The sequence below is a fragment of the Rattus norvegicus genome, chromosome 2 (genome assembly GCF_036323735.1).
Source record: "Rattus norvegicus strain BN/NHsdMcwi chromosome 2, GRCr8, whole genome shotgun sequence".
NCBI classification, from domain to species: Eukaryota; Metazoa; Chordata; class Mammalia; order Rodentia; family Muridae; genus Rattus; species Rattus norvegicus.
In genome coordinates this window covers 173,037,077-173,063,491 of record NC_086020.1, presented here as the reverse complement: position 1 = coordinate 173,063,491, position 26,415 = coordinate 173,037,077, and the positions used below count along the sequence as shown (strand labels likewise).

At 43.5% G+C, this 26,415-nt stretch overlaps 3 long non-coding RNA genes across 3 annotated transcripts in view; 2 read left to right on the top strand and 1 right to left on the bottom strand.

Annotated features, from left to right (window-relative positions):
- LOC103691600 (uncharacterized) overlaps positions 1-24,682 on the bottom strand; it is a 40,596-nt gene extending 15,914 nt beyond the window's left edge. Inside the window, exon 1 of the long non-coding RNA XR_005501064.2 lies at positions 24,047-24,682. This is a non-coding gene — a long non-coding RNA (uncharacterized LOC103691600). The remainder of the gene's footprint in view (positions 1-24,046) is intronic.
- LOC103691599 (uncharacterized) overlaps positions 1-26,415 on the top strand; it is a 143,115-nt gene that overhangs the window by 83,913 nt on the left and 32,787 nt on the right. Inside the window, exons 2-4 of the long non-coding RNA XR_010064355.1 lie at positions 5,037-5,228; positions 17,456-17,603; positions 20,318-20,375. This is a non-coding gene — a long non-coding RNA (uncharacterized LOC103691599). The remainder of the gene's footprint in view (positions 1-5,036; positions 5,229-17,455; positions 17,604-20,317; positions 20,376-26,415) is intronic.
- On the top strand, positions 10,917-13,076 carry LOC103691602 (uncharacterized). The gene is made up of 3 exons (XR_591170.4): positions 10,917-11,892; positions 12,314-12,385; positions 12,579-13,076. It is a non-coding gene; the product is annotated as an uncharacterized LOC103691602 (long non-coding RNA).

The window sequence follows — 26,415 nt, the reverse complement described above, 5'->3', positions numbered from 1 at the left end:
CCGGCTCCTGATTCTTCTGCCCTGCTAAATCTCGAGAGTGTAAGATTCTGTGCATTTGGCCGAAGGCATTATTATAAGTGAATAGAAGTATTCCGGATTTGATTACTGAAAGGAGAGTAGGGAGAAATTAGGATATAATGCTGCTGAGGAAAGGAGAAAAATAATTTTTTTTTCCAGATCAGACTTAAAGGTAGAACTAACAAGGCAGAAAGAAAGGATTCTGGGTTGCCAAGACCTCTCTGGTTAGTTAGAAAAAAGAGCTTAGAGAGGTGCTTGGATAAGGTACTGCCTCGTTGTGGTGACTCTGGACTCCAGAGCTTGTATTTTTTTGCTTTAAAAAGTGTTTTCTCCTTTAATTATAAAACAGTATATACTTATAGAATTTTATTTTTAAAAAAGAGACTTGCAGAGCTGGAAGTTAAAAGCTGTATATAACAATTGTCCCTTAAGTCAGCCATTTTGAGACTGGAAATTTCCCCTAATGGCTCTTATATACACATATGCTGTTTTATTTTCCTAAAAAGGCTTTGGTTTGAGAAGATGTCTGCGCTACTGGGCAAATAACAGCAAATAATTCATCTGGCTTTGTAAACGGTAAGATTATTCTAACGGTGCCATACAATTAACCCTTTAGACACCGTCAATGTGCATAATGACACGTTTGTGTGCACAATGCACTTAGCACAGCCGCTGAAGTCACCAATAGTCACTTCATACGACAATCTTCTTGGATTTTCTACATCAAAAACTTACATTACTTGTGAATAATGATGATATTTCTTCCTTTTTATCCCATTAACCTTGGCTTCCCTTTTATGGTCTTGCTCTGTGGGAGAAGGCTTCCTGTAGAACAAACATTAATAGACCTTGCAACAGAGAACAAGGTCTGCTGCGAATGCGTCTAACGTTCCTAAACTATAAAATTAAAGACTCATTAATAATAAAAGCTGTTTAACAACGTGGAAAGGAGGAGACATAGAAACCAAACAGCAATGGCTATGATATTAATATTATACGTGTATTAAATGGGCATCTTTCTAAATCAGCGTCTTCCTGGAGATAAAACAGTTTGTGTCTTTTCACTTATAAAAGCTGTTGGGAAACATTCTAAAATGTCAAGGGTGGTTGATTCAAGATAATGGCATTTATATCAGACAAGCAGTTTTTAAAACTTTTATTTACTTATTTACTCTTCTCTCATGTATTACATCCTTACTGCAGTTTTCCTTCCCTCCTCCCTCCTCTCTCCATCATTTTAAGACAAAAACATTGTATAGATAAAGTAAACATTAAAAGTGAAGAAAATTTCATGAGGAAGATGGGCATACTTAAGAACAATCTGATGGTGTCTGTCTTTTGTTTCTAAACCCGATGCTTATTTATATTCATAATTATAATTCCCCGTTTGTTTGCTCAACAATATTTTGTGTTCTACTTTTATATCCTAGCTTCAATTTATGTCCAAGAAAGTCTTTAGCAGATCTTTCAATAAGGGACAGTGAGGGAAAACCTCAACAGTGTTTACTCTATCTCTAGATACTTGATTCTGGAAAATTATATTTTCTGAGTACATCAACCATTTTGTTGTCTTGTTTTGGGTATCTATCCTTTTATCTTCTAACTCCTTAAATCAGTGGGGTTTTTTGTTTTTGTTTTCTTGTTTTGTTTTGTTTTTTTGTTTTTTTTTTACTCTATTGCTCTGTGCCATTCCAAATAACTTCCTCATTTTTGTTTTCCACCTTAGCAATTCTCTCTTTAGCTGCTTCTAATCTCATATTTTATCAGGTGTTTACTTTTTTGGGGGGGGGGTTCTTTTTTTGGAGCTGGGGACCGAACCCAGGGCCTTGTGCTTCCTAGGTAAGCTCTCTACCACTGAGCTAAATCCCCAGCCCCGTCGGGTGTTTACTTTTAAGATTATGTTTTAGGGTTGGGGATTTAGCTCAGAGGTAGAGCGCTTGCCTAGCAAGCGCAAGGCCCTGGGTTCGATCCCCAGCTCCAAAAAAAAAAAAGAAAAGAAAAAAAAGATTATGTTTTAATATCTAAGCCTTTAGTATACATCTACTTCCTTTCATAAACTTCTTTAAAATTATTTTTTCAGATTCCTTTTTTTCAAGTTGGGTGCTAACTCATCTACAGATTGCATCTACTTCAGACTATATTTGTCTTTCTCTTGTGGCAAATTTCCACCACCCCACCACACACAAAGGTTTCTAGAAATTCACCAATATGTGACTTATTTTTTTCATTTGTTTCTTAGCTTGAACCCCGATTCAAGGAATAGCACACATCTGGACTCTAATAAATGATACATCTTCCTGTCTGATTATGGGAAGAGATCATTGGTGCTATCTGGGTCAAGTCCTAATAGGGAGAAGAGGGTCTGGTTTTACATGAGAACTGCAGTTTTGTTCTTCCTTGTCTGGTCTCAGTGCACCAGCATCCATCCAGTGTGCATCTTCAAGAGCTAGGTCTTAGCTGGGCTTCTCTTGAGCTTTCATGACAAGTGGGCAAGGCATCACTTCTGCTTCTCAGTTCCTTTCCCCCTATCAACTAGGTGTTTCCTTTCTCTCCCACCCTCTTTATTTGTCCCCTTTTTTCTACTTTTGTTTCTTTGCTGTGAACTCAAATGTATTTTGAAAACTTTAATGCAACATTTCTATTTTTGTAGTGAAAAAGACTGTTGACTGGTTCATTTTCTTGTCAGAGAAGACATATTAAATTTTGCCTGCTGTGTTTTAAAAGCTAATATTATAAACAAGGAAAAATCTCCAATCCACTGCAAACTTTTTGTAAACATAATTTTAACTGAAATATCTTTAACTTTATAAATGTATATAATTGAACATTAATATTTCTTAATTTCAAAAAGTAACAATTAATGGTAAAATTAACATAGTAAATATGAATGTTTACCATAAATTGGGCCATTTTTTGTAGAACTGCCTTGTTTCTTTCAAATAAAATGTATATACAATGTAAAAACTTAATTGAGTTAGAAGAAAGGGAAATTATTGTTAGGAGAAGAATGCAATTTTTGTTTAAAATTTCACTTGGAGGCTGGTCATTAGCTGAGAGTTTACCCAAATCCTACCATATTATTGAATAAAGCTGAGGATACACACAATCGGTGTGTATGTGTGTGAGATTTAAGAATGTAACAAGGATCAGTACAAGCTTGAGATTTGAGTTGGATGGTAAAGAAAGCCCTAAGAACACACACAGGCAACAATGTGTTCTAGAGACAGAACAATGACTTACAACAAAGCACCAGTGAACCTTCTCAAAGAACACACTGTTGCCTTTGAACCATCAGGGCAGTGTTCTGTATGAATAGGATGTCTGAATGAGTATGTTTGTGTATATGAGCTCATGCTAAAATTCTTTTCCCATTTGTGAGTGTGTGTGTGGGGTGGGGGGTTAGCACGTGTGTGGTGTGGTGTGTGTGGTGTGTGTGTGTGTGTGTGTGTGTGTGTGTGTGAATGCACATGACCTTGCCTGTGTGCATGTGGAAGACTGAGGTTGATATCAGGAGTCATTCTTGATGGCTCTTCCACCTTCTTCATTGAGGCAGAGTCTTTCAGTTAAATGGATAGCTGCCCAATGTGGTTAGTCACTGGCCATCTTCCTCTGGATATGCCGTGTCTCTGTTTCACCCGTCCAGCATTTAGGTAAATTCTAGATACCGGACTCCAGCCCTCACTCTTGAACAACATGTGCTTTAACGAGTGCTAAGCCATCTTCCTAACCCCCAATGCTGAAATTCTTATGAGATTATCTTATTTGTTTATTTCATCATTCATGTTCAATTCTTCTAGTCAGATACTTCTGTAAGCACAGGGAAAATGAATTCCATCTTTTCTTCAAATTGGGTCATAAACTATGGTTCTTAGGGATCCAAGGAGACAGGAAAACATGGTGAAAATATGTGCTTCCATAAATAAAACTCTATAAGTTGCCTGGGAGATGTAGGCTTGCTTTGGGGTTTTCTACTAACACTGTTATGGCTGAAGAAGAGAAACAGGAAACACTGACATACAGTTCAGTAACACCAATTCTCAGAGACAAACAATTGTTTTGAACTGGGATGTAACTCAGTGGTCAAGTGTGTACCTAGCATGTGCAAGGGTCTGGGTTCCATCCCTGGTAACACACACACACACACACACACACACACACACACACACACACACACACACACAACTTCTTGAAAACCTGGCTTTGTCTTTGGTTGACATTTAGAATATCTCACATAGAGTATTGTTCATCTGGAGAACATAGTACTTAAATTGCCTGCCAACTCTGTGCATTGCATCATGGTGGAAAAGAGCCTTCGAGTTGTAGATGTGGCAGTATCTTTCTGATCACACTGATTTTGTATGGCTCTAACTTCATCCTAAGTTCCCATGGGGCTTTTGATTTTACCACTTTGGCTTTGCTCCTGGTCTACAAAGGGAAGGAGACCTTAACCGACCACTGGGTAAATGGACTTGCTTATCCCTTTCCTCTACATCTTGAGAAGAGTCACAAAGTCAGGCTCACCCTGGAAGCCGTCTCTCCCATGCTGGCTTAGCAGGAAGTTGATGCCCAGACATCAGAACAGAGTTAACAGAGAGAAGTATGTTATGGATGGCATTCCTTTGTACTGACTACAATGTATGGAAGCCATTTTATCCATGGATTTAAGCTACTCTCAGGTAAACTCTAAAGTCAAGTTTAAGCCAGATTGAGCTATGGTTTTCTTTATCTGAATCAGAAAGCATTCTAACTGATAGATAGGTAAATATGTAGATTAGATAGGTAACTAGGTAGATTAGATAGATAGGTAGATAGATAGATAGATAGATAGACAGACAGACAGAGAGACAGATAATGGATATGTAACTTTCAACAAGGACTCTATAACCAAATAGAGGTGGCAATTAATTCACTATAGACATGAGTTACAGTCCTACCAACATCAGGTATCTAATGTTTTCTAAGCCCTGGGTACTGTTCTTGGTATATGGGTAAATGGGCTATCCCTTCTTTCTTTCTAGATCTCAAGAAGAAGCACAAAGCCAGGTCACCTGGGAAGATATCTCCCCCCCCCTAGCTTGCTTAGCAGGAAGTTGATTCTCAGGCAACAAAACAGTATTTGCATCCGTTTATTTAAGCATGAAAAGAACCGAATGAGAAAGACATCATCTCCATCACCCCAACTTACAGATGTAGAAATGGCATCACAAAGGGTAAGTCGATTGGGTAAGATCATTTAGTCATTGTATCAGTTATTTTTCTATTATAAAACACTATGATTATCAGGACAATTTACCGAAGAAAGATTTAATACGGGCTTATGGTTTCAGAGGGTTAGGGCCCATGATAGAGGTAGATGGCAAAAGGAATTAGATGCTGGATATGAAGGATTCACAATGTGAATCAGAGAGAGAGAGAGAGAGAGAGAGAGAGAGAGAGAGAGAGAGAGAGAGAGACTCTCAAAATGGCATGCATCTTTAAACCTCAAAACCCACCTCAGTTACTTACTTCCTCCAACAAGGCCATACCTCCTAAGCCTCCACAAACAGCACCACCAACTAAGGACCAAGAGTTCAAATGCAAGAGACTATGGGGAACATTTTCATTCAAACCAAGGCTGTGGCAGAACCCAAGCGGCCTAGTTCCAGATGCTGGCTGCTTAATTATTGAGCCATACTGCCTCTGGAGAAAGGGCATACACCATTTACAGGGAGGATGTAAAGAACTTCAGAACCTGATGTTCTAAGTGTAGATTGAACAATGAGAATGGTTTTAATCCTCACCAAGAATCTAGGGGACAGCTATTCTGTGTCACCAAGGGGATGGCAAATGGAGAGCGTTCACTGGGGAAGCAGGAAGAATGACAGGACACCAGGGTGTTTGGATAACCTTAGTGAAATCCTGGCTTGCTGTGTCCCAACATCATGGTACCACCGGAAGGAGCCTTGCTTTCTTAACCATGAAGTGAAGGATTGGAATGGCTATTCTGCAGGTTTTCCATGCACTCAGCTGATAGTGTGCATGGAGTAGATCTTCCCACTGAAGTATCACTGGCTATAATGGGTGACCCATATCTCATGCCTCTTGCATGAGGTTTGAGAGGTTTGGTAGTTAGCCTGTATGTCAAGGGGTTAAGGGAATGAAGTGTGGCATTTTAAGACAGTAGAATAAATATTGGGCACTTCCTTTCTCTGAAGTAACTAGAATAGGCCAAACTCTGAGAGACAGAAACTGGTGTAGCTGTTACCTGAAGCTACCCAGGGGCAAGAAGCATGGGGAGCCATTATTTAATGGACATGAGAACTTTGCTGGATGATGATGGGTCTGGAAATAGATGGTGTGGTTGTGCAAACTGTGTGATGTACTTAATGTCACTGAATTGTACACTTATTCTTGCAGTGTTAAACTTGCAGTGACAATTTTGCAATTTTGGTTTCTTTAAAAATACAGAAATATTCTAAGAATATGTTTCATTTTAATCCCAGATGTGGGGATGTGGGGCTGTTTCTGACTGTCTGCTGCAGCTGACTGTGATTTGTCCTGTGCTCTAACAGAGGTGTGGTTTTTGCCAGCTGTAGATATTTTCTGTGATTGTGTGATGTTTGGAATACTGGGAACTTTTCAGAGTCTATAAATGCTAGGGCCCTGAGAGGTGGGGTAGATGGGTGTTGGTAATTCAGAGAGTTAGTTGTCGTTTGTTAGTGGCTGTGCTCAAAGAAGAAATTAGACTTAGATTCAGAACACACACACACTCTCTCTCTCTCCCCCCCACCCCACGCTATCCTTCATATTCCTCTATCTAGAGATATGGCCTCAAACCTGGGTATAAAGGGTAGGAAAAAGAAGAACCCACTATGTAGCAAAGACTACAAGTGGTATCCAAATGACAGAGAAAAATGGGAAATTTGGCTACAAATGCTGTAGAGGAAATGGTAGGCGATGAAGGGAGGGGATTTCCCCCAAGAGACCCATAAAAAAAATATAGAAGTTGCTACCACTGAGATAAGTCCCCTGCTTTTCTCCTAAAGGGGATTTTCTGTTTTTTTCTTTTTCGTCTTCATATAGTCCGTTTCAAAAAGTGATGGAAGAATGGATGAGCAGTTGGGTGAGAATGAAGGGGCCTGAGAAACAAACAAGCAAACAAAGGCTGAAATGGGAAAACAAAAGGGGCTAGCCTGCTCTCTCTTTACTGAAAGGGTTGCAGAGTTGGAGAGGTTTTGGTGTGATGGGTTAAATGTGTGGGACCAGAAGGTCAGATAGAAAACTTCAGACCTTATGTGGCTGACATGCTCATAAATTTATGGGGAAGATATCTTTTACAACACTTGGTGCTCCGATTAATATTCCTACAACTCTCGAGACAGCACATAATGAAATAAGGGGCAAAGTGGTAAATGCTCCTGGGGAAGGTACTGATATAGTTCATCGAAAAAATCCAGGCTGTGCACAACTGTTCAAACACAGCACAATTAATGGCATAAAACAAAAGAGGGGGTGTAGTGATAAGAACGTGCTTTCATTTGAATCCCCAGTGTAGGGCTGTGGGCTTGGTTCGGACTGTCTGCAGCCGCTGACTATGATTTGCCTGGTGCTCTAGCAGAAGTGTGGTTTTGCCAGCTGCAGATAATTTCTGTGACAGTGTGACGTTTGGAATTCTGAGACCTTAAGAGTATATAAATGCTGGAACACCGACAGGTGGTTATGGTTATTTGGGGAGATTGGTTGTAGTTTGTTAGTAGCTGTGGTCAAAGAAGAAACAAAGGGAAAGAAAATAGACTCCGGGATTTTCCTAACTCCTCTCTCCCCTCTATCCTTGCTTCTCTCCTATTTAGTGCTAGGGGGTAAAACCTGGAAGGTAAAAGGTGGGAAAAAGAAAAACCCACAAAGTAGCAAAGACCAGCTACATAAACTGGCAAGTTTTATGTTACACACACATATATATATTAATACCACAATTAAAAATAAGAAAAATAAAAGCACTTATCAGTTTAGTGACAATAGGAAATGGTAATAATTGGCTATGAAGGCCATGAGCATGAAAATTTAAACCCATAAAATAATGAGATTATATTCAGGAGCACCTCTTCTGTGTGATATCTACTTGATCATAATCATTAGTTGTAAAATAAAAGTGTTGAAGGAACCACAGCGAGAAGTGCATCGAAAGGTCATTCGTTCAGTGCCTTTGGCATTTGAAAGCCACACGGCCGTCTCCACTCCCGCTGTGAGCTTGTTGTCTGATGGGAGTTGTGACCTCACACATAACCCAGAGCTGAATGGCTCCCCATGTTGAGGCCCTTGCTCTCTAGGGAGACCCTGCTCACTTCCCATCATCCTCATTGCTAGGTTGCCTGTGCTATTAAGTAAATCTCAGCCTTAAACCCGAGAAGTATCTAATAATAATAAAAGAGTACATGACCTCCTGTGACTAGAAGAAAAAGAAAGTCTAGCTGTAAACTTTTAAAAGAGAGAGCATCTTTATAACAACAATAAAACCTTCCCAATCAGGTCTTTAAGAGGCAGGCTGCGTCCCTATCTTTGCCTGGGGCCCATAACTATCCTCAGCTAATCTTTCTCTGACAGATAAAGAGCTGCTATATTCATTCTTATAGCTCAATTTTAAAACTTTATTCTGAGAAGTAGGGAAGGGAGCCCCGGATGGGAACGAAGAATGAGTGTTTGGGGCTAGGTAAGGGGAAGAGGGACATTAGGGTATTTGGAAGCTCGACAATACTTATTTGCAGAACAGAAGTTTTTTAGAACAAACAAATCTAAGATTGGAGACTTTAGGCAAATTTGTGAGACTGCTGGTTCACACTCAAATAATTCCTGTGTAGGATTCCACGCCCACTCCAGACCAGCTTTCCAAGACATGCATCAGTGTAGGACAGGTGGTTATCTGTCTCATGCTGTGGAAAGCACGGGGGAAACAGACAAGCTGAAAATGTCTGTGAGCATTCCGAGACCACGAGGAGTCCACAAATCTTTAGCAATAAGAAATCTGTTTATCAGCTGGAGATAGTCTCTGGTTAGCCCTAACTAAAGCCACTGAGCTGTGGGCTGCTGGGCCTTCATGAAATCGACACGAATTGTATTCAATTTGGGCCACATTAGAAATTTGGAGCTGCCCGGCTCACATGGACTCTTTTCATGGGGAGGGACGGTTCACACTCCTCCCCGTGTGGAACTAGTTACATTCTCATGGCACACTCAGGAGTTTAGGGTGAGCATGTATCCATTTGGATTTGCACAATTTGCATGCTGAAAGGTATATAAACTCAGAAGCTCTGGGGAGAAGCATCCTTTGTCAGTTGTGTAGGGAAAGAAATTGTCTGCTTAGGGATAGAGAGCTGAGAATATTTGATTGGTTCCTGCCATCTCTCTAGTCCTTATTTCTCATTCTTTTTAAAGCTCTGGCTATACTTGGCTTCTGTGAGCTACATCATCATCCTTCCTTCTAAAAAATGTTTTAAACCAGCTAAGATCGGTTTCTGTTACATGCAGTGTTTCAACTCAAATGTGAACCATGGGAGCTGAATCTGTAGAGAAGACTATTAGACTGACAGCTGTGTCTGTGATTACCTCACACAAGATTATCACACAAGAGGCTCCCAGGCCGAGATGATGCCTAACATCTCCTTCCACAGTTCCCACTTAGGTATCTGGAGAAATCATTGAAGGATCCTATCCATTACTTTGACTTCTCTTCCCTTTACCCTCCACCCAGATAGCCAATTAACTCTCAGATCATTTGTTTCTGCTCCCCGAAATGGACCTCAGGCTCGTTAATCTTTCGTTATGCGCAAAGCAACTACCTTGTAACCGAAGTACAAGAGAGCACGGCCTACAGGAGGGGAGATGGATTTTACTCATGGTTTCAGAGGGTTTAGCTCCTGGTTACTTAGTTTCATGTATGTGGACAGAGCATCAGAGCTGTCAGAACTCAGAGAAAAGCGGGGATATGGGGAGACACCAGGGCACGACAGCACCAAGGGCACGCCCTGGTGACCCTACTTCCTCCAGGTGGTTTCCACAACTCCACAATAAGACCACCAGCTGAAGTCCAAGGGTTGGAAACACGAGCCTGTGGCAGCAGGGGTGGGGGAGAGGTGGATGGGTCAGCATTTCATATTCAGGTCATAACACTATCTGTCTTTGTTTGAATGACCGCAATGGGCTCTTGGGTGGTCTTCCTGTCTACCCACAATTTATTATTTTTCCATCTGGATCCAAATGGCAGGTGGGTTAATCTCACTGACATTTAAACTGTTCCCAGTTGAAACTTTCTGTAGTAGGATGCAGCCTAAGCTAACATAACGAAAGAGACTCAAAATGGAAATGAGTAGCTCAGAGCAAATTGTAGCTTGCTGCTCACCATACCCAAGGGCTGCTTTACACTGTCAGGAGTCAGAGCTGGCGGCCTACACAGAGCCAGTGTGATGGGGAAAACAGAGACCGGAGAACCCACAGCAGATCTTTTTCAGAGTTGCACTGGTCACTTCTGCTCACAGCTCATGGATTCATAAGAGCTTCCCATGACCACACATAGTGCCAAGGAACTTCTAACTGTGTGGCCATCAGTTGGCTGAAACTCAGAAGGTTCTATTTTTAAACCAAGGGGGAAATGGACAGCCCGCAGCCTCTCCTGCCCTTTCCAGTGACTGCTGGTGCTAACACAATGAGAAGCTTATCCCTGTGACCTCCCATGGGAACTGGCCAGTCTCTCCTTCACTGTTCTGTGTAATTTTAATTTAAAAAAAATCTTACTTTTAACAATGGTTCTTAAATGCTTTAGCCTCCTGTGTAGCCCGCCACCCACCAGAGGCACTGGAAAAGGAAGATGGGGGTGGAAAGTTGTCCTGTTTACAAAGGTTCTTTGGAGCAACTCCTATCTGTGTTGTGTGGAAATTAGCCGTTCACTTCACAGGTGAGCGGCGGCAGCTCGATCTACTCGAAAACAGCTTACAGATATATCAGCAGTCCAGTTGGGTAGAGTTAGGGTAGTAAACAGGAATCATCAGTGGTGGCACCACCTAGCAAAGACAGCCAGCAGAAGGAGGGACTCCGGGAAACGTTCTTGGCTGTACCTCTCAGCAGAAGCGAAGATCAGGGAAGATGGGAGACCCACAAGCATTGCACAGCAAGCTTTACACGCAAGCCGAGCTCAGCCCCCGTCACTGTCCGTTGAGCCCTAACCGAATATTAGGACTCATGTGTCCTCCACGTGTCTTGCCTCAGCACATGTGTCTGTCTCAGCTGACATCACTTTGTCAATCAGTCTGAGTCTGTGGAAGCGGCAAGAAACAGTAGCACACCGCAAGGAGGTTTTTGGTGTGTTTCTCTCTATGGAGTCCTGACAAATGGAGCTCAACTATGCAATGTAAGGCGGACCGATATAGTGTGTTGTTAGTGCAGAATCCTTCATCACATGTCTTTTGATGTGCTCTTCTGGCAGAACACCCTTTCTCCTGTGTCTGTTTTAGCCGAACGCTCCTTTAAGAGTCTGCATTAGCTTCTCACCTGCGTCTACTTTAACGAAGTGTTCCTTTCCATGTTTGCTCCAGTAAAACACCATCTAACACAACTGACTTTCCAAAGAACCCTTAAAGTTTCCACTTCTGTTTCGCTTGCTCTTTAGCCTATATGGAAGCTCCTCTGTTCTGTTCTGTCGCTGGGTCGACTTCATGTATCTTTCCTTTGAACCTTGTCTCTTGTGTTAGTTCATAGGTTTGCTTGTTTGTTCATATAATATTGGTTTTGGCTTTGAGCTTCCTGGGATCAAGGGCTTTCTGTATGCGCCTTGGCGCCACCCCAGTGTGGAGGGCAGAACATGATACCACCAACTCAGAGACTGGTCAAGCGTCAATTTGGAACCAGGTACCTGCCTTCCTAATGGAAATTCTCCTCTCAAACTGTAGAAATATTTGCTGTCCCCACTCTCTGTCTCTGGTCTCACTCTGGGGCCGGGCTTGTGTCACTTATTCTAAAGTCTTACCTACAATTCCCATCTCTTTTCCATTGCTGAGATGGACGTAAGGTAAAATAAAGATGTGATTTATTTCATACACGCAGGATGGTTCTCAGACTAGCTTCGGTGAGCAGATCTTCCTAACGACGGCCTCTCTACCCCTCACACAGCCCTCTCCACCTCACTCTCATGCTTCCTGAAGGGATGAAGGGAACAATATTTATAACAAGCAAGTTGGAGCATTAGAATTCCCAGTCACACAGAGTGAGGACCTAGTCCACCAATAATAATAATCCTCAATGTTATTTATATGTCTCTTTCCTGCCAAAGTCATCTAGGTAGCTCCCAAAAGAACCTTGCAGAAAAATCTCCACCGTCAGCGAGTGCCAAACATCTTAATAAGTGAGTCGTAAGGCGGAGGGAGGGCGGGCGGCAATTAAAAAGGCTCACTCAATAGCCTTTTTCGGATTGGAGTAAGCCTGTTCCCAGGATGTGTGCTGTGACAGTCATCCCAGGATGATCCTGTCAGCTTTGGGGCCATTTATCTGAGAAAGACAGCCTTCTGTGCCAGCTCTGAGACATCTCTCTGTCCCAGATGGAATCCTACCATCAAGAACCGATGCTGCTTAAGATGCTGGCAGCCCCTCCGGAGGTTGGGTGGCAGAGGCCCGGAACATGGCGGCAGAAGTCATCCAAGGATGCTACTTTGCAAACAGTGCTTAATGTGGTATGAGGCAAAGACGATTTCTCTAGATCCGGAATAAGCATGGCTGTCAGTGTAACTGTCATTGCCTGAGTTAAATAAAAATTGGAACATCAGAAATCACATTTTAAAAACTCAGTAATCATTTTTTTTTTACCCATTACTTTTACCAATACGTATCTACTCACTGATTCTTATGGGAATACAAGTGCCACAAAGAAAAAGGAAATGAAAGAAAGAATAAAAAAAACGAAAGAAAGATAAAGCCCTTCTTTCAAGTCAAGATGGATAGGGGCTGCCAGACACCCAGGAGAGATGTTTGGGTTTCTAGCTCTGTCTTTGGTTTGCAATCTGCCAGGTGGGCCCCAGGATTCATCTGCAAGAGGTGGCAGGTACTTTTCAGCTTGGTCCCTGATGGGAAGCCAGACCACTGAGCTGGGAGAAGCAACTTAACTGTATCTGCCTGTTCTGTGCTCCAGACCACTGGCATTTGCAGACTCTGCATGTTAAGTTGTTGACCTGGTGACCCTCGGAGGTCCTGGGGAGTATGCCTCTGCTCAGAGAAAACACCTAGAGTTGGCAATGGCAGCTAATGAATTCTTTCTTGGAGGCAAACATTGACTTCATCTTTGAACTCCAAGGAGACTTGGGAAAGGTTGGCTACTCGGGAGCTCATTGAGGTTTTTACCTTGAAACTGAGGACTGAGATAAGAGGAGGTCTGTGAGGCTGAGAGGCAGGCATTTGCAGGGGCTTTCTCAGGTAGTGGGGTCACTCCAAGAGAAAGTCAACACCCAAGCCAGCTGCTAACCCCATTGTGCGGGATTTATAGCAGTGAGGGTTCTGTGACCTTAAGCATCAAGACAGAGGGTTCTTGTGGCCATCTTACCTCCTTGGGGGATGGGGATTGAAGCAGAGGACCTGGGAGGTTCCTGAGGTTCTTGAGGTCAGTGTGAAGGTTTCCAGGTAGAAAGCTCAAGGGCCAGCTTTAATGGTGTGGCAGATTATGGGTGAGCAGGACCGGGAGTGTTGAGGGACAGGAACGAATGTGGCTGCACAAGAAGCATGGTAGGATGCTCCTGAACACCTGCTGGAATGTGAGGGCAGAACGAGGCACCAGAAGGGCATGTTTCAGCCCCTGCTGACAGCGCCTGTCCCCACACTGATGCCTGCTGGCAGGGGACATCTCCTCGTGGACTTTTATTCTTTCAGGAAGGCAGGACTGTCACTACCTCAGAAGCTGAGAATGGAAGAGAATAAATAGGCAAGGTTGGAACACGAAATTCCACCTGCCTCTGCCATAGGAGAAAAGTTCACTGGCTCCTTTGTTTCTGGAGTTTGTTGTGCCTGCGCACGCACGTTGCGACCGTGGGCACATGCATGATAAATATCTTTGATAGCATGAATTTCCCAGGTGTTAATTTTATTCAAGGCAGTACGTGGAGGCAATGAACAAGACAGTTCAAACATGGAGACTCTTAAGTTCCCAGTGGATGGTGCCACTTGCAAAGTGCCCCAGGACATTTGAGGTGGTACGGTGGATGAAGGAAGGATGCTGAAGTTGAATTACGAGAACTGCTTTTAGAGAAGAGATACACAGCCTAAGTCTTCTTTTCAGAATTGATGAACAGAGCTTTGGGGACTGCAGAAATAACTCAGTCAGTAAAGTACTCGCTACAAAAACAGAAGGACCTGAGTTCACATCCCCAGTACACAGAACAAGAAATCAAGGAAAGTGGTGTGCATCTGTGATCTTTGCAAGAGGGTTTCCAGGGTTTAGTAACTGGCTAGTGTAGCTGAGTGAGCTCCACATACAATGAGAGGCCCTGTCTCAAGAAATAAGGTGGAGAATGATTAAGGAAGACTTTGATGGTGGCCTCTGATCTTCACATGCACATATATGCCCATCCATCCATATATGCATGGACACAGGTACAACCACAGACCCCCACCACCCCCACACACACCAAATAAAGAATGGAATGTTTTTGTGTCTGAAGCAGGCAGCAATTAGCCCACTTTGTCCTCACAAGGGCAGCTGGTAGAGGCCTCAGGCTTTGTAGACCATGAGCTCTCTGCTGCACCCACCCACCTCTGTTGCAGAGGGGCAAGGACATTGTCACGGGTGTGACTGCTCCCAACACATTATATTTATGAAAACCAAATACCCAATCAGACTGGCCTGCAGGACCTCATTTGTCAACCCTATTTTAACCCCTTTATTGGCCTGAACCCACTTAAGGCTCACAGCTGGACTGAGTACAGACAAGGGGGAGTTTGGGTACCTTGCTCAGAAAGAACAGTGTGGACTAGAGTAGGATCTGAACTCAGGTCATCTACCCTTAGGGTCAAAGCCCTAAGCACTGACATTTTATTGTCTCTGTGATTAACTGACAGATCACTTCCATCACAGTTCCCGTTTCTTCCTCATCACTTTCTTCCTCTTTTGTTCCTTGTCCTGAGATGTTTTTCTCATTCATTCATTCACTCATTCATTCATTCATTTCTTATTTACTATACATTTCACTTTCTCAGCTCAATGCCAGATACTGAAGAAAACACAAAAGGAGATCTAAGAACACAAGTATCTAGCTGGAAAGATGGCTCAGGTATTAAAGGCCAGGCCCACAACCAGAAATACAAAAACGGAAGTATGTCGGCAGGGGTAAGGACACAGGTGGACTTCCTTTCTGCTCTGAAGTCTCTGTCCAATGCAGAGGGAGTCATGCATATGTGTATGTGTATATAATGATATATATACATATACGTGTGTGTGTGTGTGTGTGTGTGTGTGTGGAGAGAGAGAGAGAGAGAGAGAGAGAGAGAGAGAGAGAGAGAGAGGATGATGATGATGGCATGCTTAGCTACTCTGTCCTCCTGAGAGAGGAGGAGGAGCATGCTATGGCTAGGGAGACATGGAGAACTTTGCCTCACAGACTGTGTTTCCACCTCTCCTCTCTCTCAGGAGATAGCCAGCCACAGGAAGACCCTTCTTTGTTCCTATGAGGTCATCATCAGGGCAGAATCAGCCCCCTGGGAATGAGCCTGCCTGTGATGGGTGGCTTCTGTTGTTTCCACATCAGTTGTGAAAATCCCACGTTGGTTTCCTGTGGTATAGTCTTTGGGTTATCGCTCATTGATCTATTGAGTGTTCAGGGTTTTATTAATTGAGCTTGCTGAATGCCCCAACAAAAGATGCAGAAGAACAAAGAGAGCCCATGTGGGCCCCGGTGCCTCAAGAAAAGGACACAGTTGTTGAAAAACCATATATTCGGTTCATTTGGGTTATGAGAAAACACATACTCGGGTCATTCAAGTTATGAGAAAGCCCTGAGTATGTGTTTTTTTCTTAAACCTCGAAGGCCTATGCCCGGTTCTTGGTACCATGTTGGCATGGGCACTTGCAAATGGAGGTGCCACCAAGATGGGGAAAGTGAGGAATTTTCTAACGAGGTCTTCCCGGGAAGCCGGCTGGCAAAGTGAAAGGACGTATTGGGTAAAATGAGCCACGAAGTTAAAGCCAAAGTAAGCAGGATACAGTGAAGGACACCATGGGAATTGAAAGCATGTGCAAAGAAAAATAAAGATTTGGGCTAGTGGGGAGTAAACCTTGTAAAAATGAATAAGGTAATGGTAAAATATTTTTGTGTATGTGTTTTTTCTTAAACCTTGCAGGCATACACCCAGCTCTTGGTACCGTGTGGGAGCGGGTGCCAACACATAATATCTGGAGCCATAGAGTCTAGAGGAGAAGAAGAGGTTGGGGTGGGTTTGCAGAGGATATTAACCTTGGGTACCTTAACTCCAGGCAGAGATTAGTCTTCAGGGTGAAGGAGGTTTAAAAGGCTAAGACTTGGATTCCACACTTTGTAGGTTTTCTCCTTATCCTTGTGTGGTGGTTAAAGGACATGATACCCTCCCCATCCAATAGTCACTGACTTGGTCTCACACTGGTGGTTCTTTGGGGGATGATTGAGAAGAGTAACCTTGCTGGAGGAGGTATGTCACTAGGCTTTGAGGTTTCAAAGGGCTCACACAATTGTGACTTAGTCCTTTCTTGTCCCTGCTTATGGCTCACGATATATCTCCTCAGCTCAGCTGCTGGTCCAACTAACTACACATCCCCTGCCTGTCACCTCTGCTTCATCATCACTGACTCCAGTTCTCCTCACTGTAAACCTAACATAACAAGGTGTCTTGGTCATGATGTTTTATTGCAACAACAGAAAAGTGACTGATCTGTCCCGGAGACCTTATATGGGACACCAAAGATGAAGTCAAATGTCCATGGTATTCATAGTCCCACAGAAAGTGAGAAGAAACTATTGAGACAACTGAGTCTACCACTGCAGCAGCAGCTCCCAAACACAGGAGGCCGCAGAATTATCTGGGTACTCTAGGAAAGTACATATGCCCAGATGCCACCCCCAGAGACTCTGATCTACTAGTTCTGGTAGTGGTGGTTGTGTTGGTGGGGGAGGGGAGGGATAGACATTTAAACAAACATCCCAGGCGATAAGGGTTATGATGTATATTAGAGAGTATATTAAATGATGTATATTAAAGGTATGTTAAGGCTGATAACCTGACATTCTTCTTAACACTCTTATGACTAAGGCAGCCATTCTTCACAGCATGATTGATTGTGCCCCCTTGTAGATCTTATTGCCTCCTTTTGAACCTTTATACTGAGCAATAAACCATGGAAAAATACTAAACTCCGCTCTTAAACTTATGTTAGAAAACTTCAGGCCCATCTCTGTCTTTGCAGATGCTTGCAGCTAATGGCTCTAGGATTTCCTTGGAGCTGAACTCTGACTTCCCAGTTCCTGACTCAACACATACTAATCTGATACTTCTTGGCATGACTCAACTTCCCCATTATTGCTTTTCTTTCTCCTCTATCTTCACTGTGATGTGTAAGTAACATACAACAAACCGCATACAAGTAGAGTGTGCAATCTGAAGATTTAGAATTTTTTATTGTGTTCATTTTTGGTGTGCATGATTGTGTTGATTGTGTGTGTGTGTGTGTGTGTGTGTGTGTGTGTGTGTGTGTGAGTGTGCACACCTCAGCACTCTTTTGGAGGTCAGAAGACAACTTATAAGAGATAGGTCTTTCCTTCCACTGTGTAGGTCCCAGGGATTGAGCTCAAATCCTAAGACTTAGCAAAAGATACCTTAACATGCTGAGCCATCTTGCCAGCCTGCCATTTAAAGGGTCTTGGCTTGCATACACACCCATGTTACCAGCATCACAATCAAGACATTGAATATATCCAGCAGTACCCAGAGCTTCTGCACCTTTATAATGCCAGGTCTGTATTTCAAAAATTATGAGGTTTCAACACATAAACATCACTATGTTTTCTCCTTCACTCCACACTGCCACGAGCCAGTCTTCCTCCTCCCTTCAAATAGTTCCCCCTGCCTTCATGTCACCTGTTTTCCAGCATCTTCTCTTGTTACCCACTCCCCTCCCCTTTTAGATTTCTCTCTCCCCTCTTACAGTCTCCTGATTTCAGGTCATATATACATATACATTGTCATATATATATATATATGTATATATATATTATTCCAAATACGGGAGAAAACATGAGATATTTGCCTTTTCTGAGTCTGGTTTATGTCCAGATTCATCCATTTCCTGAGAATGTCAGGATGTCATTCTCCTTTGTGGCTTGCCCCTCGCACAGTGAGGCATGTTTTCTTTATTCATCTGTTGATGTACCTTTCTACCTGGCTGTCATGAATAGAGTAGCAAAGGACTGCTTGACTTTTTTGGACCAGTGGTTCTCACTTGGTTTTGTCACAATGCAGAGACTCGTTGAGTCCTATCATCCTGCATTCAAGGGGTCCTGTTGCAGACACTCTCCAGACCCTGCTGAATGGATTAACTCCCCATAGCATCAGTTGGGCCTTAGTCTTTCCTGCTCAATGATAATGGACGCAGTTAACTTGTCTTACACATGATCGTTTCCCAGACGGTGCTTCAACTTGAGTGACTAATACAAGTTTACTAATAATAACTTTCGTTTATCTCATAATTATTATGCACCAGAAGTGGGGTCATATGTCATATGTAAAATATTAATTGCATACCAATTGTCACACTAATCACATGAAGAGTCTCATTTCTCCATGCCATCCTTCAGAAATAGCATGGTGACTAATTTTCTAGAATCAAGACAAACGATGTCTGTACATTCTGCTATAGCATTTAAAACTCTTAGTCCTAACAGACTGTTCTTCTGAAGATCACCATGTCTCTCATTATAAACCCTCCTTGTACCATAGGCTGTACTTGAGATAAAATAGTGTTCTCCAGATTCAAAGTCGCTCACAATTCGCTATTATTCTCTATTGATCTTGTTTCCAGTAGACAAGTAATTTTAGCTATTTTATAGGCAGTCTGTATTTCAAATAAATATTGCTTGACTGCTGTAAAAGCCTCCTGATGTGGCTGACTTCCAAACTGATCACAGAGATGCCCATGTTTGCCTTGGCAGGGGATGGGAGGGCGGGATAACTCTCCTCTTAATCCCACAAAGGTGATGCACAGGGTCGCTTCTCCCGCTCAGAATTTACTTACGTTGGATTTGAATCCGAGGAACATTTGATATGGTTTTAGCATTTTCATCCCATGAAACTTGATTTTTTTTCTCAGTTTGAAAAAGAATGACTAGAATACCATAAAGTTGCTTAGGATTATTTTTTTTTCAGTAGCAGCAAAGATGTTACCTAAAATCGAAGTATATCCTTATCCCAAATGTAAAACCATACAAATGAAACATTAACGCTTTGGGGAGGCAGATGACAATACCACAGCACATTCCTTTCAAGATGTATGAAGCTACTTTATTCAGAGTGGCACACAGTAAGACTTCGGTGCATGTGGGTTTGTGCTATGCAGAGCCCCCATACCTTCCTCACCTCTAGGGAATGACAAGCCTGTTTCTGAGTGGTTAACTTCCCCACCAGGCTCCCTGGTCTGCACTGCCTTAGCTTTTGCTTCTTCCTCCAGTCAGCAGCTGTAGACACCATGGGTTCTCATAGCTTTTTCCAGACAAACTCCTCCTCACCTCTACTCATTCCTCCGACAAATGTTTATTGAGTATTTCCTATATTTTTAGATGCTTAGGGTACAATTGAAAGCTCAAAAGAAGAGAACTCATGAAAATTATATTGGAGTGAGGAGGCAAAGAGGCAAGAACATGAAATGGATCAATAAATATATATGGTGTCCCACGTTCTGATAAGAATTGAGAGGAAAAATAAAAAGAGACCAGGTAGGAAGTTCGCGCGCGCGCGCGTGTGTGTGTGTGTGTGTGTGTGTGTGTGTGTGTGTGTGTGTGTTTTTCCAGAACATAGTGTCTAAAGCTGAGCTATGAGACTGGGATGTAGCTCATTTAATAGAGTGCTTGCCTAGCAGACAGGAAGCTCCAATTTTCAGTTCCACTGGGCTGTGACCCTCCTACTTGGGAGATAGAAGACCGGTGGGTCAGAAGTTCAGAGTCGACCTTGCCTGCCTAATGAGTTCGAGGACAGGCTGTGCTACTTGAGACTGTCTCTAAAAACGTAATAAAAACCAAGCAACCTAGGGCATAAGTGCTTTTCTTTTATCTTTCAGGGAAACAAGAGCAAAAGACAGCCAAAGGGAGGCAGAAAGCCGGGAGAGTGAGTACAAGGTATGTTCTCTGGTAGTTGTTGCTTGAGGCCAAGTGCAAGTGATCTCCACCTTCCATAGAAATGGCTCCTGATTGACCACAAGAGCTACTGTGCCTCGGGACACTACAAAAGAGAAGAATTTGCAGCTTTCTGCATCCCTCGGGGTATTAACTCCAAAACTGTGGGTTGTCCATATGTGGGCACCAGGCATATCCTGTGGCACCTGCTACTTGGCACAGGTAGGGAAGCCTGAGGTGTGAGGGGGGGAGGCATATGGTATGCTGTGTAGGAAGGTATTGCCAGGTTGTGCCTACATAACCCCGGTGGGAGCCCCCATAGAGTCAACGTTCTGTGGCAATTGGAGCAGAAGAAGAGGGAAGGACTCTGGAAACAGGAGAAACCAAAAGGATTAGAGGTGCTGCAGACCAAGGGGAGGGAACTCATCAAGATGATAGTAAACTTAGTTCAGAGGCAGTGTGATTGTCTGAAGGATAAACATTTAGGGCAAAGAGAAGAGCAAAACCAAATTTAGTCGCACGCGCGTGCGCGCGCGCGCACACACACACACAGAATGCTCAAGGGGTGGAGATGGGGGATGCCAGGGAAGAAGCAATGATCTGAAGGGGAAGGAAGGTGAGAGGAGAGGATGCTAGAGAGGCTCCTTGGTGGTCAGCTCACGTGAAGTTACAGGTTGCAGGAGCAAGTTGGATTATATGTCAGGTGGTTTGAATATGCTCAGCCTAGGGAATTAGGAGGTGTGGCCTTGTTGGAGGAAGTGTGTCACTGTGGGCATGGGCAATGAGACACTCCTCCTAACCACATGAGAACCAGTCTTCTAGCTGCTTTCGGAACAAGAGGTAGAACTCTTGCTCCTCCAGTGCCATGACTGCCTGGGTGCTGCCACGTTTTTACCGCGTAATGATAATGGACTGAACTGTAAGCCAGCCCCAGTTAAATGTTGTCCTTATAGGAGTTGCTTTGGTCATGGTATCTTTTCACAGCAATGAAACCCTAAGACAGGTCCCATGAACAGGCATTGGACAGGGAGATTACTGTCAGATGTTTGGTACAACCCAAATGATATTCAAAAGGCTCACTTTTGGGTTTCTATGTGGAGAAGAAGTTAAGGAGTCCATAATAGAGCAGGAAGACCATAACTGGGGACCTGCCTCGAAGTGTGGCAATGGAGCATGAGAAATGACTGACTAATGGATGCTATCTGACGGCAGAACACCAGAAGGACTGCCTTGATGACCGGACAGACTGGGCTTGGGGGGAGACAGTAGAGATATCTAGACTACAGATAGAGCTTGGGAGTCACTAGAAAGATGATCACAATTGAAACTACAAATCTAGGGTCACCCAAAAGGAAAAGGCAGGGAAGTGGAAAGGTAGAAGGTTTGAGTTAAGAGGAGCTAGGAATATAAAGACAAAGGAAAATAGTACTGAAGAGTAAGTTATCAGAGAGATTGGGGAGAACAAGTGGAAAGGATTCTAGGCATAAGTCAGGAGTTTGCTAATCATGACGCAAACACGCTGTAGTTTTGTAGCTCAAATGTCTCTCAAAGGCATGCATTAAGATTTAGCCCACATTAGGAGCTATTGAGAGATGGTAGAAATTTTCAGGGGAAGAGCCTAATAACTTCTACATGACTACGACACGCCCTCACGGGGGATTGTAAAACTTTGGTCTCTTCATTTTTCACTGGTGTGGATATGTGGGCATGCATATATGTATGAGTCTTGGTACTCAGGCAAGCGTCTTTTATACTTGATTTTGGGGGCTTGTCTGGGATAAGTTCTCATTATTTAATCCAGGCAGGCCTTGAATTGAACATCCTCCTTCCTCAACCTCCTGAGTGCAGAGATTAAAGTATGGAAACCATAACTATCTGAACTTTTATTTTCATGACTTTTCTATGCCAGGGCACCTATAAAAGATGGACCTATGATGAGGTTCTGACTTCAATTTCCTTAATTGCAAAAGAGTAACAATAATATTTTTTAAACTGTAGGTTTTTACAAGATTCCACAAAGAACTTCACAAGTGATGTCTTGTCTGTGATGCTAATCTCTACTCCCTCCTTATTTCTTTGCATTTTTGTTTCTCAGTCTTTCATTGTCTCCTTCTATTTGCCCCCTCCCCTTTTTTCTTTTTGTGGAGGGAGCAGCTGTTTCAGGTCAGCATTTTTGCTTGGGAAAGCACTGCTTTTACTGTGTGTAAGGAGATGTCAACTGTGGGCTTTTTTCTTTCTGACTTTTGAGTTTTATCCAGGACACAAAGACTGAGAACAGTGGATGCCAGATCTACCATCAAAAATTAACCAAAATACCTGAAGCATAGTTGATGGCCCTTAGTTCGGAACCCACACTGGGATATCTAAAACATTCTGAAAACACCCAGAGAGGCAGATTTTCCTTAGAGAAGACTCTCAGACAGTGGGGAATTTCTTATAAAGCTAAGTGAATAATGACTTTGAACAGACCTCTTAGGGATTGGCCACAAGTCTCTGGGATAGTTTGAAGATTTGAGAAGCTATATTCTCACATCTGTCCAAAAATCTAATGCTGGAGCTTAGCTGGATAGCAGGGCAGGGTTAGTGTAGGAAAAGGCTTAGCAAAGAGCTGAGAATGCAAGGCTGTGTTCTTCTGAGGCCTAAGTATAAGGTATAAACCTCTGGACAAGGTGATTACTGGGGACGGTAAGGCAACCCCATTTGTGGGCCAGGGATCACTGGATGCATGGATGTCATAAAAGCACCATGAGAAGGCGTTGCTCAAGACAGAGGCAAGCTCTCCAGACATGGACCTCAGAGTTAGATGCCCTAGGTTCAAAACCACACTTTGCCGTATTCTAACTGCAGGTCCTGAGACGTCTTTCTGTGCTCATCGTCCACTCCTGTGCTGTGTAAGTCTATGCAAAGGCCATGCCAATACTAGGCAAAGAACAGCCATGTAGTTCTTTGAAATGTGTTACTCTTCTCCTTTCTGCCATGGGCCCAAGCCTGCAGTGAGCTAGAAGGGATGTTGGAAGGAAACAGGCTTTCTGCAGAAGAAGATGCCCGTATTCTGTCTTCATCTACACCTGCTTCTAGCAAAGGTGCCAGTGTAAGGCCAGCTTAAGTGAGAGAATGGGATATAAGAATTAAATGCAAAAGAGATGGATAAGACTGCAATGGTCCAGCTTGTTGCTGTCAGTACCTGGTTTGCTGGAACACTGAAAGTACTATAAAAACAATCTGAGATGTCACTGAGGTAGAACGGACCAAGGCCACTGGCACTTGAAGGGGCCGCCAATCATGTCCAATAAATGTAGTTAACAAATCAAGCTTAAGGAATGCCTTGAAGCTAGCTTTTCGAGTTGTTGCTTCCAATTCTACCCAGAAGCCTTTGGGACAGAGGGATTCCCTTTAACCTTTTCCCTGCCATGACTGGGAAAACAATGGTATTATGTCCGGGTCTAGTTACTTCTCTTCTGTTGCATGAAATGTTGGACTTTTTCTTCTCTGTGAGAAGCCTGGGTGTATTCTGAGATGGTGTGGGGTAGGACATGAGAACTTTCATCTGAATTGTCCTTGTAGGAACCTTAAAAGCCTTTCTACCAGTTTTGATTTTAGATCATTTAGTTTTCCTTTATCATAAGAAAAAAAGCTTAAGATGCTCAACTTGAAAAGAAGAAAGGAAGGCTTACCGCTGTGGAGGGAGGTCTGAGACGCTCAAAGAGGAGAGGCTTGCTTACGGTGTGGAGGCAGGGTGGCCCATTGCTTCTGCACTTGTGATGGATGGACCGTGTGACAGCTCGAAAGCAGAGAGATAGAAGAGAGCCAGAGTCCGAATGTCAAAGGCTTGCTCCCTAAAGCCAAGCTACCTTCTACCAGGCCCCGCCTCTTAAAGGTTCCAACATTTCCTGTTGCCTCAGGCTAGGGACCAGGTCTTTACAATATAGGCCACAGCGGAATATTCATCATGTAAACTGTAGTAGAATTTTTATGAAAAATGAAAAAAATACTGAGTTGTTCTGCTAATTGCTAGACCATTTCCGTGTTTTCCTAAGAGTCCTTACAATTCCTTATCGTTGAGTGGCTTTCTAATTTTATTGATTATGATCTTGTGGTCCCTGTCTTTTCTAAGAAAGCCTTCACAATTTAAACCTTCTAAGTTAAAATCTGCAGTTGCCCCTGGACTGCATGCTTCCCTTTGCTGGCTGTTCATGTGTCTCCGTTCAGAAAATAGCAGGTGCCAGCTGTGAATAAAATATGGAGCCAATGCTTTAGGACCGACAAGGGGGACAGTCTTCCTGCTGGACAGATGGCACCTCCAGCATGACTCAGACTGGCCATCTAAACCCATGTGGCCTTGGAAGTGTGCCTAAGGTCAAGGGTCCAATGTACTTGCAAGCAGGCATGGGGCCAGCACAACAGATGGAGGCGGATGGGGGTAGCCGGCCAGCCACGTGAGGACTAGAGTCCACACCTAGGGAGGGGTGGTGGTGTTTCACTCCCTCCCAAAGATGCCCCGGTACCTAGACACAAAGATGGTGGCTTGTCACAAGCAGGAGGCACTTTCAGGACACTCTCTGCCTGTGCCCAGTCAGATGCCTGCAGGTATGGAATCCAGCAAGAGAAATTAGAATCTCAGAATTTATCTGAATTCACCAGAAGGGCTCCATTGGGGTTGAGAATGGAATCTTTCCAAATTTAATAACCTTCTCCTTCTAGCCAAATCCTAAGGGTGGAATAGGCATCTTAACGATATGCCCTCCTCTACTGTGTAGTCAGTCCTTGGTGGTCTCATGGTAGGTGAAAACCCAGAGCCTCTGGGAGAAGATATGGGACTGGCAGGGCAGCTCTCATCATAGAAGAAATGCATTTCAGGGTATCCCCGCTTATTCAGTGACAGTATTTTCCACCTGTCTCTTTCTCAGCAGGCTGTTTATGACATATATGCCCTATATATTGCATAGCTGGAGCTACCTCTAAAAGTGTCAGTTGTCTGGCCAAATGTCGGGGAGCCCACTGTATGTCAGTCAACTTTCTGTTGCTGTAACAAGTACTCAAAGTAAATGAGCTTAAAAAGAAGAAAGGTTTATCTTGGCTCAAGGTTTTGGAGACTTCAGTCTGGGATTACTTGCCCTCAGTTTGGGGCACGTGATGAGCCAGCACATGATGATTGGAGCATGTGGTGAAGGAGGCCACCTGTAGCATGATGGTGGGAAGTAGAGAGGTTGGGACAGGGGCAGGGTCCAGGGCCCATCAAAGGTCACACCTCCAATGGCCTTATTTCCTTCAGTTAGGCAATATTTCCTCAAGATTCCATCAACTCCTAACAATGTAACAGGCAGGAGGCCAAGCCTTAAGCACATGGGCCTTTAAGGATACACTTCACTTAGACATTGCCACTTCACACATGGGTGGAGTCTCTCTGCAGGTCTGAATTTATGTTTCTTTAACCAGCAACACATTTCTCTAGTCAAGACGGTTGTAAATGCTGAGCTTCCCATTTTTACACTGCAGGTCATAGGGACAATTCTAGGGAGAGCGAGGGGCCATCTTGAGGGTTCATGGACTGGGGAGGAAGGGAAAAGGACTGAGCAGACATGTGAGCTGGGCAGAGTCTGGTTGGGAAAATAAAATGGATCACAAGACACACCCACCCGTTTGCATTCCAACGACAATAAAGGAGGACCAGGGAGACGGGAGAAACCGACTGACGATTGTATTTTTTCAGATACCCTTCTATTTTGACCTGCATATCTGAACTTGCAAGGCATGGCTTCTTCCCCCAGAGAAGGAGAAGGCATCTCTCTGGGGTATACACTATCTGTTAGGATGAGCAAAGAACCTGTTAGTGACAGAGTTTGCAAGTAGTTGGCTCCCAGCCTCCGGGCCTCTTCTGGCTGCAGTTGGCATTTATAAAGTAGATGTGGATGGAAAGCCTCGTAGAGCTCATTCACGACTGTGCTCTGAGCCTCATCCCTCAGCTCCTCTTTGGAAATGACTGAGCAAGCCTTACCATTTGCTGGATGGTGTATAGAGCATCTTACAATTGTCAGCTCACTTA